Genomic DNA, 5846 nt, shown 5'->3' on the forward strand with positions numbered 1-5846 from the left:
ACTAGCTCCAACATCCTCCATGTGCACCTCCCTTTCCTTAATAGTTCCATCAAAATACTCACTCTCTCCCTCCTTAACAATTCTAGGCTCCTTTCCAATAATAAATTTATCAGCCCGACATTTCTTCTCCCGCTTTACCTTCCTATTTGTTGTCTTGTTTTCTAGTACTCTTGCCTCACGACACAAACGAATGACTAAGGACGGGAAAAAGAATCCATATATCTACACCGGTGAATGAATTGCCATCTCATCCTAACCTTGGCTGCATCAAAGTCATGTTCATTGATAAAGCACCACATCAGAGTTGTAGGGGGACAATACACCTCAGTCTTGTTCCATGATGGCATCAATCGATTGTTAATGATGTGGAACCAACATTTCCCTTTGGTAGTCAGTGAATTGAAGTGAAATTTGTGGTCCCTGATCAACCACACCACCTCTTTCCCTGGTCCACAGATAGTCTCTAAGAATATCACCCATAGATATGGTTCATACATCACCGAGAGGTTATCTTCAAGCACTTGGTCAACATACTCTGGTAAGTTGTACGCCTGTTGGATGGCTTCCCGCGAAAAGTCTACCTTTTTCTTACTCAGAGTACACACATAATTCTCATGCTCTGGGAAATTCACATAGAATTCCCTCATGACAAATAAATTGGCTTCATCAGATTCTTCGAAGAACCCTGCAGACTAATTCATCATGAACTTTGGGACACTCGTTAAGGAGGGCACATATGTTAATTCCCCTTTCAGGCATGGGTTTCTTATCCGCCTTGCTATGAAAATAGTCTTGAGCATCCCAGGAGAGAAAGAGAATTCTTTTGATATGAGGCATATTACTGGTAACGAGTTTGGTAATGAGTAGCTATTGTGGTTAGAAGTTATTGTTGTGAGTACATGAGTTATGTGGCACATCATGTGGGTATATCTTGGCAGTGTATTGACGGCATGATGCAGCTTGTTGTTATTGATACAGTGAATACATACAAGGATCAGATCTCATAGAAGGTTTCTGATGTTGGGATATGGTTCCACGCCCAGTGAGGGCTAAGGTTGAAGGAAGAATCTTCAATTAGGGTCATGTTCATAGAATTATATGGGCCAATATGGCACAGGATCGTTCGTGGGTACGGGTATGATGAATTTATTCTTTTGATTGTTGTCTTTGGAGTGACTCTTGGCATGCTCGAAGACGAACGTTTGTTTAAGTGGGGGAGAATGTAATGACCCGACCGGTCGTTTTGAGAATTCACACTTTTTCGGTGGTTTGAGGTCTTGAGTAGCTACATATGGTGTATTACGACTTATGTGTATCGTCGATTTTGGTTTTCGAATTATTCGAAATTGATTTGAGAGAATGATTCTTAAATAGGAAGCTTTAAGTTGGAAGAATTGATAAAGTTTGGCTTTTATGTATTTGACCTTGGATCAAAGCTAATATGGTTCTATTAGGTCCTGATGGTGATTTTGGACTTGGTCATATGCCCAGATTTGCATTGGATATTTCTAGAAGGTTTCGGCACTATTTGGCGAAAATTGGCAATTTCAATTATTGAAAAGTTCATAAGTTTAATCGGGAGATGACTCTCATGATATCAGGTTCGATTTTTGTTCCAGGAATTGGAATAGGTTTGATATGTCATTTGGAACTTATGTACAAAATTTGAGGTCATTTCGAGTTGATTTGATTTGGTTCGGTGCGAATTTTGGAAGTTAAAAGTTCAAAAGTTTATTAAGTTTGATTTGAGGTGCGATTCATGGTATTGATGAAATTATGTGTAATTTTAGGCCTCCAGTGGGTCCTTTTTATGTTTTTAGACTTGTTGGCATGTTCGGACAGGGTCTGAAGGGGCTCGAGTGTGTTTCAAATTGATTTCGGGCCATTTTGGAGGTGGATTGAATTGTTGGTTTTCTGATAATCCAGGTATTCTTCGTTATCGTGGAGGTTAGATCACGATTGTTGTGTGTATATGTGATCTGGGTGTATTTACTCTACGCATTCATGGAGTATAGGGTGCATTCGCGATGCCTGAGTGATTAGTTCTTCCGGTCGCGTGAGGATGTTGCGGTCACGATGCTTGGCAGGCTTGGCTGGCGTTTGTTCTACACGTTCGGGAGGTTGTTACCGCGAACATGGAGGCTTATTCTATAATGACCCGACCGGTTGTTTTAAGCATTTGCACTTTGCTAGGTGGTTTTAGGGCATGCGTTCCTCCGTATGATGAATTAGGACTTGTGTGTATCGTCGGTTTCGATTTTTGGGTGATTTGGAATTAGTTTGGAAGAATGAATTTTGTTGTTGAAGCTTTAAGTTGGAAGAGTTGACCAAGTTTGACTTTTGAGTATTGACTGGGGACCGGAGTTTCAAGGGTTCCGTTAGGTCCGAATGGTGATTTTGGACTTAGGTGTATGCCCGGATTTGCATTTGAATGTTTCTAGAAGGTTTGAGCACTAATTGGCGAAAGTTGAAAATTAGAAGGCTTGGAATATTCATAAGTTTGACCTGGAGTTGACTTTGATGTTATCATGTTCACATTGAGGTTTCGGGAATTGGAATAGCTTCGCTATGTAATTTGGGACTTGTGTGCAAAATTTGAGGTCTTTCCGAGTTGATTTGATATGGTTCGGCAAGAGTTTTAGAAGGTGAAAGTTCATTAGTTCATTAGGCTTGAATTGATGTGCGATTCATGGTTTTATTGTTGTTTGATGTGATTTGAGTATTCGAGTAAGTTTGTATTGTGTTTTAGGACTTGTTGGTATGTTTGGATGGTGTCCCGGGGACCCCTAGTGTGTTTCGGGTGAGTTTTGGACATGTTTGGACATTTCGGCACGTTGATGATATTCTGGAGTGAGTGAAGTGCGGAGAGCACTACCAACAAGCGTCTTATTTATAGTCGTGGCACGACTCTTCTACTCTGCTCAGGCTGGGCGCTTTCGTTTCCTCCTCTTTCCATGGAGGTTTGCCTTCTTGCGCGCTCTAGGAGGCTCTTCTCTTTCCTCTCTAACCGTTTTCTCTTTTACCTTTACATATTTAGCTCGTAACACCACTTCTTCTAACTTGATTTTCTTTTCCATGCCAGTAGGCTCTTGCTCTATCAACTTTGATTCTACCATAGAGATCACGCACAAATCCTCATAATGCTTAGGAAGGTTAAGCACCTTGTACACATTAAATATGATTTCTTCATCATGCACTCTCATCTTTAGTTTACCCTCCCTCACATCAATAAGTGCTCCACTAGTAGCCACGAATGGTCACCCCAAAATAATTGAAACCTCCTCATCGGTCATGTAGTCAAGAATAATAAAATCTGTAGGAAAGATGAACTTCCCTACTCGCACCAGCACATCTTCAATAATTCCTTCAGGCACTGCTAATGACCGATCTGCTAACTGTAGAGTTATAGTAGTAGGCCTGGGGGCTCCAAGATCGAGCTGCTTAAACACTGATAGTGGCATCAAATTAATGCTTGCTCCCAAATCTCACAAGGCTCTACCAACCTCGTGTTTTCCAATCGCCATGGGGATTATAAAACATCATGGATCCTTTAACGTAGGCGGGAGCTTACTATGTACTCTAACACTGTACTCCTCAGTAAGTGTAACCATTTCAAACTCTATCAACCATATTTTATTGGTCACGATGTCTCTCAAGTGCTTGGCATATTTAGGAACTTCCTGCAGCACTTCTATCAAAGATAGATTCACCCGCAACTGGCTCAAGTTATCTAAGAATTTTTTGTACTTGGACTCATCTTTCGACTTTTTCAACCTTTGAGGAAAAGGCAGTGATGGACTTACCTCTATCTCCTGCCTATGTTTATTATATTTCTTTTCAGCTTCTACCTCTGGTTGAGGTACCAATCTTTCAAAAACTTCTTTAGACACATACTTTTTAGGTGGTACCTCCTCCAATGCTTTCCCACTTCTTAGATTAATTGCTTGCACTTGTTCAATGGGATTCTTCTCAGTATCACTTGAAAGTGCCCCATTAGATCTAGCATTATGAGTAGAGGCGACTTGCCCAACTTGCCTTTCTAAATTATTAAATTCTGTACGAAGTTGCTGATTATCAAGACAGAGTTGTTGATTATCTAGCAAGATCTTCTTTAACAACTCATTAGTAGTATCCTCTGCATGTTATGGTGGAGTCTGTGGTACATTGAAATTTCCTTAAGGTCTGTTACTATTCTGATTACCGCCCAAGAGAAGTTGGGATAGTTTCTCCAGTTTGGATTGTAAGTGTTCCCATACTGAGTATTCTGGTTCATCGAACCCCTGTTGTGCTGCCCCACATAATAAATGGATTCAGGATTCAATGGATAATGGTTACTCGTGTGGCTTTCTCTGCATATCTCACAACATGTAGACATTTGTTGCACCTTCTGCATCTGTTGCGCCTGTTGCATCGTCATCTTATTTACCTGAATGGCTAATTTTACTATATCTTCTCTCATGGTTTAGAAATTATCAAGCTCAATAATACATGCTGCCTTATGTTTAAGTGCTCTCCATGGTTCCACGTCTCCTTGCCAATTGTTATCATTAGCCGTGAAATTTTTCAACAGGATTTGGATTTCAGTGTACGGATGAGCCATGCAACTACCTTCACATGCTGAATCAAGAATCATCTTGGATGCTTCGTCTAACCTATCAACAAAAGTATGACCTAGGACTTCATCAGTCGGACAGTGATGTGGGCAATCTTTGAGTAGCTTTTTATATCTCTCCCAAGCTTGACGTAGAGTCTCGCTATCTTTTTGTTGAAACCCCAGAATTTGGCTTCTCAGTGACTTTGTTTTCTTTATGGGAAAAAATTGTTAAGGAATTTCCGTGCTAGATCATCCCATGTTCGGATTGAGTTTGATGGCTCTTTGTTCAACCACTCCTTTGCTTCCCCCAACAGAGAAAAGAGAAACAAGGTCAGTCTGACATAGTTCTTGGGGACGTTCGGATAGTTGTGTGTATCCATAATCTCCAAAACGTTTTGTATGTGCCTCTGCGGATCTTCACTCGGTAAACCCACAAATTGCCTTGTGGATTGGATCAGTTGCACCATGTATTGCTTCAGCTCAAAGTGCCCAGTTATGTCAGGATTCACGATAGTCTGAGTCATGTTTGCAAGACTAGGCCTTGCGACCTCAATCACCAATCTCTCTTCATTTTCTGCCATCTCGATTAGCTGTGGTTGGACTACAATGCCCAACTCTACAATTCTTGCTCTTGCTTCCGCCTCCCTCCTTAACCTGTGGAAAAGTCTTTCGATCTCAGGATCAGGAGGAGGAAGATTGTTCAAACTTTTGCTTCTGCTTAGCATTCAAGGTGAACACCTGTAGAGTCAGAAACAGTCAAACAAATTAACACTCGAACAAAAACAAAAAAAGGCATATTTCATACAAATAGCTAATTTCTAAATCCCCGACAACGACGCCAAAAATATATTGCGTCCAAACGCACACGCAAGTATACGCGATCAAAAAGTAATAAAGTGGTAAGAAAGTATCGTTCCCACGAGGATTTATGATCAACTATTTTCCAATCTAAGCTATTTATATATTTAATGCTCAAATAAGTATGAAGAAGATGATTGTGATCTTTATAACTAAATTACTATGAACTAATAAGCAAGCAAGAAAATAAGATCGCAAGTAGAGCAAACAAACACTTAGGAAGAATTCAATGAGATAGAGATATTCTAGGGTTATGGGATTAACATCTCTCCTAATGCTTTCTCGGTTTGATGTAATCACATGACTTATCTAATTTGTTGATTAGCAAGGTTTATTATACTCGCGAAGTTCTTTCGACGCTTCGCTCGCCTATTCAAGCCAACCTAAGATTATA

At 40.3% G+C, this 5846-nt stretch overlaps 1 non-coding gene across 1 annotated transcript; it reads left to right on the plus strand.

Annotated features, from left to right (window-relative positions):
- The first annotated feature begins 4688 nt into the window (after positions 1 to 4688).
- On the plus strand, positions 4689 to 4795 carry LOC142173998 (small nucleolar RNA R71). Its single transcript, XR_012703363.1, has one exon. It is a non-coding gene; the product is annotated as a small nucleolar RNA R71 (small nucleolar RNA).
- The last annotated feature ends 1051 nt before the right edge of the window (positions 4796 to 5846 follow it).

The sequence above is a fragment of the Nicotiana tabacum genome, chromosome 19, assembly GCF_000715075.1.
Source record: "Nicotiana tabacum cultivar K326 chromosome 19, ASM71507v2, whole genome shotgun sequence".
NCBI lineage: Eukaryota > Viridiplantae > Streptophyta > Magnoliopsida > Solanales > Solanaceae > Nicotiana > Nicotiana tabacum.